Source organism: Hyla sarda, chromosome 9 (genome assembly GCF_029499605.1).
Source record: "Hyla sarda isolate aHylSar1 chromosome 9, aHylSar1.hap1, whole genome shotgun sequence".
NCBI classification, from domain to species: domain Eukaryota; kingdom Metazoa; phylum Chordata; class Amphibia; order Anura; family Hylidae; genus Hyla; species Hyla sarda.
In genome coordinates this window covers 31,301,808-31,314,750 of record NC_079197.1, presented here as the reverse complement: position 1 = coordinate 31,314,750, position 12,943 = coordinate 31,301,808, and the positions used below count along the sequence as shown (strand labels likewise).

The window sequence follows — 12,943 nt, the reverse complement described above, 5'->3', positions numbered from 1 at the left end:
GCTGTGTAACCCATTGGCCAGACACACAGTTCATCTTCTTAATGTATATGTAAAATATGTAAAATATGTAAGAGTTCTACCGTGCAGGTTTTGATTATGTGCAAGATAAGATAAAGTGGAAACTTAAAGATGAAGTGCCTGGTTCATCAGACATGCGTCACTGTATGGGCAACAGAGATTAAGAATGCCCAGGTATCAAATTCTGCACAAAATAAAACATTTTAAAAAACTTAATCATTAATCAATATGTAGTGAAGTAGCTATAACTTTTGTATATCTGGTCCAATAGAGCAATGAAGAAAAATCCAAAAAGCACTAGTCTGAAAAGTCTTAAATGGGCACTGTCAGATACAAAAACTTTTGGTATGTTGTAAAGCATGTATAATGAATAGGTTTTGCAATCGCTTTCATTAGGAGATTTTCAGTATTTCATACTGAAAAAGCCAGTCAAACAACTGCCCCCCCTGCCTGCTTGGACACATACTAGTCCTGCTGTGTCCATGACTCATCACCTATGTCATGGACACACTTCCTTAATTGACCGCTGTGAGTGCAGGGCTCAGAGCTGGAGGAAAAACCCTCCCACAGTCAGCTTGTGTCCCGCTACTGTCAGTGAGGACAAGCTGGGAGTTGTAGTTTTGCTAATGCTAGGGGAGATGTGAGCAGACAGCATACTGAGGGAGGGGGCGGAGACCTGCACAGTGAGGCCACGCCTCTCCCTTTGAGAGGAATTCAGACTAGTGAGCTAAATTAAAAGTGTAATAAAAAAATAAATAAAGGTGCTAGACACATAAAAATTAGATGTACATGGTCAGGATTAGGTACTGAGGGATATATAAGAAAAAATGTTTTTTTCGTTTGATCTGATGGGTACGCTTTAAGGCTACTGTAAATATATCAGTAGGGTACCTTATGACCTCATGTCTATCCACATAAATGAGGTGCAGTACTGTAGCTAGAGCATCATTCCAAGTTTTAATTACTGTCCTGGATAGGAGCAAATTCCCATAGTAAACCACTCCTGCTCTGGACAGTTCCTGACATGGACAGAGGTGTCAGCAGAGAGCACTGTGATCAGAAAAGAACAACTCAACTTCCTCTGTAGTATACAGCAGCTGACAAGTACTGGAAGGATTATGAATTTTTAATAGAAGTAATTTACAAATCTGTTTAACTTTCTGGCACCAGTTGATTTGAAGAAAAAAAAATTGGTTTCCACCGGAGTACCCCTTTAAAAGTCCTGTGAATGGGGATTCAGATGTTGGGAGGTATGCTGGGGTTAAAAGGAGTGTCGAGGAATGAAGCAGTACTGTAGGTTTTCTGTAGGACCCCTGTATGGGTACAGGTTTGTTCTACCACCAGCAAAATTGTGTAGCCATTGGAGAAACAAATGTAGTTGCTTGTCCACATGCTGCAACCGCAACGTGTGAACATGTAAGTAAGCCAGAATATCTATTTTTTTATAGCGAAAAAACATTCTAGTGCAGGGCCTTTAAATGGGCACTGTCACCAACTTTATTTTTTGATATGTTGTAGTACTTATGTACTACAACATATCTCTAATATACTTTTATTATTTTTTTTTTTTATTAAAATTGGTTAATTTACATTTGAAAACCGGCCACTAGGGGTCTCCCTCCTAGTGGCCGGCTGCAGCCTGGCGTGACATCACGCCTGAAAAAGGACCGATGCGGCCGGGCATCGGTCCTTTTTCATTCAGCCTGCGCTCGCTCCCTGCCTGTCAATCAGACAGGCAGGGAGCGAGCGCATTGGCTCCCTGGGCACTGGCTGGGAGGCCACTCCTCCTGCACATCGCCGCCGCCGCCTCCGCCTCGTCGCCGCCACTGTCCCTGCACGCCCGCTGCCGGACTCTGCAGTAAGTGTAATGGGGGCGGGGTGTTGTGATGTAGGGAACGGGCTTTAGGGGACGGGCTAGCGCCGCATGTAACTAATAGTTTATCTACACATGGTGCATCCAGCTGTTTCAATACTACAACTCCCAGCATGCCCTGACAGCCAATAGATGTCAGGGCAAGCTGGAAGTTGTAGTGATGAAACAGCTGGAGGCACCCTGTGTAGATGAACTAAGGGCGGAAGTCCCCCCAGCAGGCATCAGTGACGTGGTGCCTGCTGGGAAAGCCTGCCTGATAGTGAGCACACTGCCAGGCAGACAAAAAGCATTTTTAATATAGTAAAAATAAAAATTAAAAGCAGGGAGAGGGTTAGGGATAGATGGGCAATAGGCAGGGACAGAAAAATAAAAATAGGATGGTGGGAGCTACCCTTTAACTCTGGGTTGTATAATCTGTATAATAACATTTTTATGTACTGTATGTTTACACTTCTTTTACTACATATAAATAACATAATGATAACTTTCTCGGGGGAATTATTAAGGAATGTACTGTGCATATAGGACTTTTTAGCAGCCCACAGTGAACACTTGCTTTCAATTACTAAAACTAACAGTGAAAATGAATAAAGATAAAACCAATTACTGTCATTTACTTTATCCCAAAGTTTCACACAGGCTTAGGCGGCTCCACTCGGCAGGGCTTGTGTTTCTTTACGGTCCCCACCTCCCATGTGTTAGCTGAAGTTAGACTGAAGCCCCCCACCTTCATCTCCCCAACCTCTCTCAGGAAATGATCTGGCTAAATGCTATTGTTTTCCCCTAGATAAGCCTGTCTGCCTGCGCCCGTCTGAAAGACATAAACATGCATTTGCAGGCAATTTGACCATGTATGTTTATGCTAAAACTTTTTTTCAATATCTTGTAGCAGTTGGACATTTCCTGCACATATATTTATTATCTAAGGTCTGCGCTCTAGGGCATTAAAATAGATATACCAGTAAGGGTTAAAGCACACGATCAGGTTGCATTGCAATTGCATAGCAGTTTCCAATGCTACAATGAATTTCTTCCATTACTTGATATTAGAAAGTGATTTGACACAGTTACAAAGTGCAATGCAATCTGATTGTGTTTTCACCTTAAAGGGGTATTCCAGCCAAAGACATCTTATCCCCTATCCCCCTGCGATCTCCGTGCAGCACCTGCATTCTATACACAGCTGCTGCTCCAGTCTCGGAAACCTCTGTGTGATATCACACCACGCCCCCTCGTGACATCACACCACGCCCCCTTCCATTCATGTCTATGGGAGGGGTTGTGACAGCCGTCGAGCCCCCTCCCATAGACATGAATGGCGGGGGCGTGGTATGACATCACATCTCGGAAACTGAAAGGTTTCCGAGACTGGATCAGCATCCCTGCATAGAATGCAGGTGCTGCAAGGAGATCGCGGGGGGTCCCAGTAGATAGGGCATAAGATGTCTTTGGCTAGAATACCCCTTTAAGATTATGATCACACAACAGATATTTTGCAGAATTTCTGCTCATGTCCGCAAATTGCCGGCGCTAGGACCACTCAGAAATGCGCCGTCTCCATATATTTCCGAGCAGATTTCAGCAAAGCCGTATTTAGGATGGGACTCGGAAAATCCGAGCAGGCTTCCAAACAGATACTCCATTGTGTGAACATGGTCTAAGACTGGGATACCACACAACTTGAAAAAAAAAACACAAAAAACTGCCCCCCTGATTTTTTACTCCCAAGATGCATTTTTTGTGGTGTTTCTTTTTTCAACAATAGTGGCTTTAACTATAGACATATTACAAGTCATAGGATTGAGTTATGTTACGCATCATGTAACTCAAGCATATCTATTGAAGAATCAGGGTTAAAAAAAAAACGGTGAAAAAAAAAAAATTTGAAATCCACATTGTATTTGCTTTGGTATTTTTTTCTCCCATAGAAGAAGCCATGTGGGTCTACTGTTTTCTGTGTTTTCATCTTCTTATTCAGCGCAGTGCCTCCCAACGAGTCTTGATATTCAAGAGGTTTATTTTCTTCTGCCAGGGGTTGACTCAAAATGAGATTCCCTTTACAATCAGATTTGCACCTGTAAAATTAAAGAAAAAGGGCTCCTTTCAGACTTTTGAAAACAAAACAACCCCTGTACAACCATACAGTGCTCATGAAACACCAGCATACAAGGAACAAATAACATCTCCATACATAAAGTAATCTAATTATCAGCTATAAATACAATGTAATAATGATGCTATACAGCAAATATCAAGATTTGTGGAAATCATGGGTGCCAGGCCACCTATGGCACTCCCATTAGCAGGAATGGCTCATGCGCCATGTGTGGTGAACCTGAGTGGTGATGCCAAAGTTGTGGTGTGACCACGAAGTGTGAAGGGTGTAGGTGGATGGGGCAGATGGTATAGCCCTGGGGCAAGGTGTTATTAACCCCTAATGTTTGTGACGCCAGAGTGGTTTTTGAGGATCCGTAACCATCCAAACGATTTCCCCATTATCACAAGGTTAGGCAGGGCAAAAAGAGTCTACAACCAGTTTATGGTTAACTGAGGCTTTACTGAGGTCAGACAGTTGTTACAGTCTTTACAGCTAGGCCAGAATCCCAGAGAGTCAGCCAGTAACACGGAAAGGGCCCTGCAGCTTGCTTGGGGTTGAAATACGTTTGGATCAGACTTCTATGCAGCCACTTTGACTATAATTGACTTGACTGGTAACTTAACTTGGTTGTAGGTAGAGACAGTAGACAAAGATGGCTGGACTTACTGACATATGCAGGCTTGAGGCCTCAAGGTGTACTGGATGCTGGATCTGAGGTCTGTGCTTTGCTGTCCTCAGCAGGAGTGATGGTGTAAGAGAGTCAATAATGAAAGAGGCAGATTATAATGGCTGACCCTCTTATAAAATGGGGCTGAGTCAGAAGCCCATAGGTCAAGCTGCAGGTCAGGTGGTCAACTGGTGCTCTCTGGGTAACATAACATGTGATACCTCCAAAGGTCCTTTATACAAATAGTACGTAACATTATACTGACTATACACAGTAACACTAGCTTCAATACTGGGAGGGGGAGACACTGCAGGAGAACACTGAGGGACTCAAAATGGGGGAAATTAAAATCCCCTGTTACTTCTGAGCTATGTGTTCTATTGAAGAAAACAAGGTAATGTAGCATTAAAGGAATAGGTAATATATTGATGAAATTGGTGAAACAAGTTGGTACGTGAAGTGATACTTGAGTGTGCAGGGTTGCTAGTGCCCTAGACACACTAGACGTATAGGAATGTGTACGGTACTGAAGGACTACAGGGAGCTCGTATAACTAGAGCTAATCCCCCAAATGCCATTAAAACCTTTTCCGGGTTCACTTGCCATAGATTACTGTGTCTGAATGAAAAGAATGAATGCAATGACCATGTAAGTGGCGGAGACATTTCTGTCCTTAATTAAAGATAAAATGGAGAGGTCTGGTTTAGTGCACTTGCTCGGGCGCTATTGAGAGTCGCTGTTGTTCTTAGCTGTTAGTTCTCAGTGGACATAATGGCACTTTGAGGAGCCATGATGCTTTGAACTTGTAGGGAAAGACACTATTGTCTGTGTTCAGTGAAATGTCATTACTCTTCCTGTACTTCACAACCCAGGACAAACATCTTGTAGAGCACAGCGCTTAAGGATGACACCGCAAGATGAATGAGGTTTCCTATGAGTGGCGGGTTATTACCGAGAAATATTGCATCTGGTGGGGCCAAGTGAAGACTTCCATTAAGTATACATTAAGGCCCAGGCTTGATACTTAGTACAAAGGATTCTGTATATTCATGTTTGACACGTGCTTGTTCAGTGGTAAATGAATAACCTAGGGAATTTCATTCAGTGGGTAATATGCTACTGCCCCCTAGGATTATAATAATTGTAAAGAATTGGACAATACTATTTCTTTGATCCCCAACATCAGAATATAAAATACTTTTATTATGCTTATAAAAGCAAATTCATTCTTTTTGGCCTACATGCACACAAAAAATTTTAGCACAGAAAATGTGTTAAAGGGCTGTGCGTTTATTTTCTATTTTTAAAACATTGCATTTATTTTCTATGTATTATTTAAATGTGATGTCCCAGTACAGGTACACTGTCCTGTACTACCTGTAGGCCCTGTCAGTTTGAGTCCCTCAGTGACCTGGGGCCTCCCCTGCAGGGTCTCCCTCTGTTGTCTCACTGTTGTTTTATATGGTGTTATGTCACTTTAATGCATTGACAGGATCCCTATGTAAAGATAGTATAAAGGACCTGTGGGAGGTCTCAAGGACCTGTGAGTAAGCCTGTCACATGTTATGCAGTCACCTGATTTGTTGTCACATGTACTCCCAGAGAGCACCAGCTTAACCTATGACCCACAGCTTGACCAATGGGCTTTAGTCCAGCCCCCACTATATAAAGGGGCGGCCATTTCTATTCAGTCTCTTAGCACTTACCACCAGCTACCTTACTGAGCTCGGCTACCAGAGAACTCAGGGCAAGTGATCAGCATCTGGAAGGCCACAAAGCTACCGTCTCTCCAGTAAGTCTCAAGTCTATGTCTGCTGTCACTGAAACTAGTCAAGTCCTGGACATAGTCAATTCAAGTCTAATTACAAGTCAAGTCTAATTACAAGTCAAGTTTATTACAAGAATATTGGTCCAGCAAGCTGTAAGGTCCTCTGGGTCCTGGCCACCTCTCTGTGAATTCTGGCCTTAGCTGTGAAGATAATAACACCTGTCTTCTACTCAGTAAAGCCTCCATTTACCCATAACTGGTTGTGGACTCTTTATTCACTACTAGCCTGTGGGATAGCAGAGAATCCGGGCTTGTTGTGTTCTGGAACCCGAAAACCACACTGGCATCACGAACACATAGGCGTTAATACCATCCAACCCCCAGGGTTAATAACATCTGATCCCGCCAACCTACACCGCAACACCCGTGGTCCCGCCATTTATACCGGGGGTCACCACATAAACATGGGCAAGCTAGCATACAAAATATCTGTACTCTCCTGCTTCAACTTCCACCACTAAAATCTACTATATCCAGTCCCTCCTGCCCACTACCTTCTGCCCACTGTCTTCACAACAATCGCTGGATGAGGTGGGTCTCTGCAGTGGTCAGAGGGACTGCCTGAGCAGGAACTTCCTTGTTTCAGGACAAAAACCAGGAAGTGGTGGGCAGAGATGACCAGATATCATTGGAAAAGTAGCAGCAGGGGAGCAGTCAAAAAATGACAGACAACCCCCTTAAATCACATTGTACAGTAACAATGTATTAATCCTGACCTTAATTGAACCACTGGAGCCATTGAAGAGTTTACAAGAACGTAAAGTGGATTTTACAAAGAGGAACAGAAAAAAAAAATATACAAATATATAACAAGTTTACTTGTTTTTACCATTACACACATTTCTTTTCAGGTGTAACCACAGTTTGTGGCACCCACACATTGCTGAAATACTTAAAGGGTACCTGTCTCTTTAAGAAACTTCTGACATGTCCTAGCAACATCTCAAGAAGTTTTGATCGTTGGGAGCCCAATGCTGAGATCCCCACAATCCCTAAAGTGAACAGGCAGCAGCATTCAGCCGAGCGTTGTGCCTGTTTTTTATTACTTGGCACCTCTTGCCCCTGCCCTAGGATATGTCAGAGGTTTCTTAAGAGAAAGGTTTCCATTAAAACAACTGTCCAGTCCGACTGTCCCCCAGACCTCAGACTAAGCAGGTAGAGAAGTTGTCGTATTTCTCTCCCCACAGTGCACCTTCCGGGTCATTCCTCCTTTACCCTCTCTATTATTAACCTCTTCGAGGTCCATGCCATCAGACTCTTAGGCCTATTTTTTCTGATCTATTGACCCCCCTTGCTCACCTTGACAGTTTCTTGGTCATTTTGCAACCAGAATTGTAAAGTGCCAAGGAATATGTTGGTGCTATATCAGAGGTGGAACCTGTAGCTCCCAGGGTACTAATGTAAAATCTGCAACAAGGCCCCATGTACTATTTCTAACACTGATCTCTATTGTGGCAGATGTGCCTTGGGGCCTCCTTGGGCACCAGGGCCCCAATGTGGTTGCTACCTCTGCACCCCCCTTATGGCTATACCCCTGTGCTATATACATTTTGTTAGAAAGGTTAGAGCTGTGATCTGTGACTACAGATAGCTAGAGTGACTAGTGAAGGTAGTCTGAGACCCACCTCCAGGCTCATTGGTTCACGTTGTTGCTCTCTCCCTTTCCTGATTGGCTGCAGAGAAGTCCATCCCCTGCGGACCAGGAAATCGGAGCATGGAGAGCTGATGTATTTTACAAGAACAGAATGATTACTCAATGACATCACATATTTTTCTGCTCATGCACTGATGCAAATGAGCTTAAAGGGGTACTCATGTATCTCCAGCGCTCCCATAGAGATGCATAGAGTGGGCATGTCCATGCACAGGAACATTACCCGCCCCTCCCCCCCCCCCCCCCCCCCGATCAGACACATCTCCTATCCTGGAGTACCTTTTTAACTAAAGGGAAGCCTGAGTGGTGGTAGTCTTAATAGGGGAGTAAGGTGCAATGAACCACTGGATGTCTTGACTTGCTGTGTTTAGTTAAGTTAACGATGTAGACAGGATAATGTGGTCAGCCTGAGATGGCCCCCATTAGAGCGGATGCAATGACACTGGGGCTCCAGTACCCGAGAGGCTTTATATCAGTAAGTGGGCTTACTTTTGTCAATATTTTGCATAAAAAATTGAAGCTTTATGAAAATCCACAGTGTAAAGTAACTCTTGTGATGTGTCATATAGAGCCAAGACATGTATTAGGCAAACTAAAGTCAAGCATTTATAACACACATACCAGAACACACAGCATGGTGACCTTCTTAAAACATTACATCACCATTGTATTTTTGCTATCCAGATGCAGCTGGATAAATGATGAGCAATGACATACCGTACATCACATCGAGCAGAGATAACAGCCCTGGGACATGTTTTTTTGGGGGCACATAAGAAATTCTATACTTTCTTTAATAAGCTGAAACCAGTGAAACTAAAACATGCAAACATTTACTATCCTTCAGAATAGTTGCCAAAAAAAAATGCAAACTAAACTACATAGAAAATAGTCTCACATGGTACAGTATGAACAGGTGATAACATGTATCTTGTGGTATTCGGCCCACCTTTGAAAGTTGTGTATACATCCCTTTTGTAGTTGTGCTACAGCTTCTCGGAATCGAAATCCCATCCAAGATTGTTCAAGGGAAGGAAATGTGGACGGTTGCAAAAAATCCCCAGGATATTAGGCGCAATCCACCGATTCATTGGAATACGTAGTTTTCTTTTTTGAAAAATATATATTTATTTATAAAAAAGTCTATATAACATGACGCGTTTCGAGGTATACATATTGCCTCTTCCTCAGATGTCTTATGGCAGTTATACCCCAGTTTCCAATTATTTATTCTAGGTAAATTATGTAATTATGTAATTATTTAAAGGGGTTGTTTAGTTGTTGTTTTTTTAGTTGTGTGGGTATTTTGAAAATCCAGTTACTTTGTCACCAACTTTCGATTTTCAATTTATTTTGTTTTGTTTGTTTCGCTCTCTCGCTCTCTCTCTCTCTTTTCCAATCTTTGCTTTCTTTCCCTTTTTTTTAGTTTTTATTTTTTACTTGTTTTGCAGTTAATTTTGATGAAAGTTTTTACTATAGTTATCCTGAATTAAATTGTTTTCCATTGATTGCTTTTCTAACTTAGTATATGCCAATTTTTTATGTTTTTAAGGGAAATTTTTGATTCTGTTAATTCCTTTTCCTATTTACATAAATATTTACTAACCAAGACTTTTTACAATTAAATGTTAGCTTAATTTCCCTAACTACATACTTAATTTGATGAATGTATTTGTCACATGTCCTGTTAAGATATATGATTTATCCTTTGGAACACTTCATTTTGACCTTTATTTAGAATTTTGCTTAAAGGGGTACTCCAGGGGAAAACAATGTATTTTAAATCAACTGGTGCCAGAAAGTTAAACAGATTTGTAAATTACTTCTATTAAAAAATCTTAATCCTTCCAGTACTGATCAGCTTCTGTTTACTACAGAGAAAGTTATTTTCTTTTTGAATTTATTTTCTGTCTGTCCAGAGTGCTCTCTGCTGACACCTCTGTCCATGTCAGGAACTGTCCAGAGTAGCAGCATATTCCCATAGCAAATCTCTCCTGCTCTGGACAGTTCCTGACATGGACAGAGGTGTCAGCAGAGAGCACTGTGGTCAGACTGGAAAATACTGCACAACTTCCTCTTGAGCATACAGCAATTGATAAGTACTGGAAGGATTAAGATTTTTTAATAGAAGTAACTTACAAATCTATTTACCTTTATATTACCAGTTGATTTGAAACAAATAGTTTTCCACTGGAGTACCCCTTTAATGGAATCGAGTTGCAGTACCACGCACAACCTGATGACAGAGGTGGTGTTGTTTTTGGAAGAAATCAGCTCTGTTTTTATAATCCTAAATAACCCTTTTTAATATCTGCATGTAGGCCCAGAAAGAAGAATGTACACCATGCCTCTGAATTCCACTGATACCAAGGTAAACCTGGACATTGTATTCCAATGGAAAAAAAAAAAAAAATAATAATAATAATAATAATAAATAAAAAAAAACAAGAATCAACTGTATTAGGAAAGTAAGTCCCAATGATATGTTATTTTTTACATCAATTTTGTCCCTCCAGGCACCAGAAAAACAATCCGGTTTCTTTCATGGTCAACCTAATACCCAGAGATGAAATCTTAACTCTTGAATATACAGCTCTGTAGGGCGTAACTTATTATATTCACAATCTTAAGACAAATTCCAGACCAAAGCAATAAGATTGATTTCTCACAGATTAAAGGTGAATTAATTTACTTTTTTTTTTTTCTGGAAGTGACACAACGCATTACAATGATGCAATTCCTAGTATATCTGTTATGGTTAGCAGGGGGGAAAAAAACACATTAATAATATTTCCCCTCCTGTCCTTTTGATTTTAGACAGACATTTCCCATTACGTTTCAAAATGTTCCTAAATCCACCGAAAGCAAATGTTACCCCTGTGATATAAGAACATGACTTCTGATGTGTAGGTACTAACTCAGTAAAAGCCTTTAGAAACATACGGGACATTTTTTGCCCAATGCACCTACTGGGATAATGGCTGGTGACAACTGAGATGATGGGCGGTGACAACAGAGACAGATGTCCTAGGCCAGTGGTCTCAAACTGTGGCCCTTCAGATGTTGCAAAACTTCAACTCCCAGTATGCCCGGACAGCCGTTGGCTGTCCGGGCATGCTGGGACTTGAAGTTTCGCAACATGTAGAGGGTCACAGTTTGAGACCACTGTGCTAGACTAACCATAGACGAATTGTTTTGTATGTCTAATTTAAAATATTATTGTAAAAAGTTTGTTCATAGGTTAGAGAGTACACCCCTGCTGCCCTTAAAAAAAAAATTCTGAGCTTTAAAAAGCTGTGTATCATACCTTTCCCCTTGCTCACATTGTGTGAGCTCCCAGCAGGAGAAAGTGGGCGTTCCTCAGCAGATGTGACATCACTGAAGCCTGTGAGAGCTGTGCCTCACCATGCCCCGCACACACTTCCTGAGTTTGGTCTCCTGCCAGGCCGGGAGGAGACCAAACGAACTGTTTGACTTGCACAAGGAACAGAACAGAGCCACCTAGTGACCGTTTTTTTCACTCCCATTAAAAACATATAAAGGTTGAGAATTTTAACAGCAAGAAAATAGCAAAGTGTCTTATAATAACATAAAGATTATTATATATTAAAAGTTTAGTTTGGTGACAGGTACTCTAAGTAGATTTTTAAATTTTTTTTTAGAAAAGGGGACATACTGTTGGACCACATTTGTTTATGGGTAATGACTGGTATTTGAGCTCAGTCCTATCCACTTGAATGGGGCTATTGTTCAATATCAAACACAGCCAATGGACAGGAGTGGTGATGTTTTTGGGAAAAAAAAATGTATTTGGTAAGTAGTCACCGCAACCTTTTCACAAGTTCCTCAATAATAGGAAATCTATCATGACTTTTTATGATGCCCGAACCAGAAGTCATTGGGGTGGTCCTCGGTAGCTTCTGCTTGTCCCACCAGCCTTGGCTGGTAGATTTCTACCTATACCCAAACAGGAAGAGATTTATTAATCAAGTCTTATGGGGTGGGAAGAAGCCACCAGGGACTGCAACGATGACTCATGGTTCAGGCAGCATGAAAGTGATGACAGGTTCCCTACCCTTTAAGGGTATGTTCACACAATGGAATTCCCCATTAGAATTCCCCACGGAGATTCCGCAGCAGCAAAGTCCCATTGATTTTAAGGGTATTCTGCTGTGCACACGGCAGAATTTCCGATTCAGGAGTCCGCAAAAAGAATAGACATGTCTATTCTTTCTGCTGTGTCCACACAGAAATGCATTGCAGTCTATGAGACGGCGCATTTTCAAGTGGTCCTAGCGCTGGGGCCGGCGTTTGCTGTCGGTGGAATGTTCTTACAGAAATTTTCAGTGCGGACATAGTCTAAGGCCAAGTTCACACCTTGGAATTTCCATGCCGAATTCCACAATGAAATTTGGCACAGAGATTCCGCTGCAGCAGAGTCCTGTTGAATTCAGTGGGAATCTACATTCCGTGTCCACAGATAGAATGAACACATTTATTCTATCTGCGGACTCCGCATGGAAGGCATAGCCGTCCTTTGTGCGGACATTCCAGCGTGTGAGTGCAGCCATATGGTACTGAAATACTCCAGATCTTCTGGCCAATTTGCAGTTCCACAGGTAAATCTGCATAAGCAAATCGATACCAAATCATGTGATTTTGGTGCAGGTTTGTTGCGCATTTTCCTTTGCAGATTGGGTGCAAGCTACAGAAAAAAAAGGGTAAAGTTTTCACTGTATTTCCACAGCAAAATACATCAATACATTTCATTGCATATATAGGCTCCCCACCGAAGAGCATATTTT

At 41.8% G+C, this 12,943-nt stretch overlaps 1 protein-coding gene across 3 annotated transcripts in view; it reads left to right on the top strand.

The window, feature by feature from the left end:
• LOC130291184 (uncharacterized) overlaps positions 1–12,943 on the top strand; it is a 150,602-nt gene that overhangs the window by 33,974 nt on the left and 103,685 nt on the right. Inside the window, exons 1-3 of one of the 3 annotated variants that reach the window (XM_056539685.1) lie at positions 7,588–7,639; positions 10,460–10,509; positions 10,655–10,816. The gene's annotated coding sequence lies outside the window, so the exon portion shown is untranslated. Of the gene's footprint in view, positions 1–7,587; positions 7,640–10,459; positions 10,510–10,654; positions 10,817–12,943 lie in introns of those variants that run through there. The other 2 variants (XM_056539686.1, XM_056539684.1) reach the window with 2 other exon arrangements.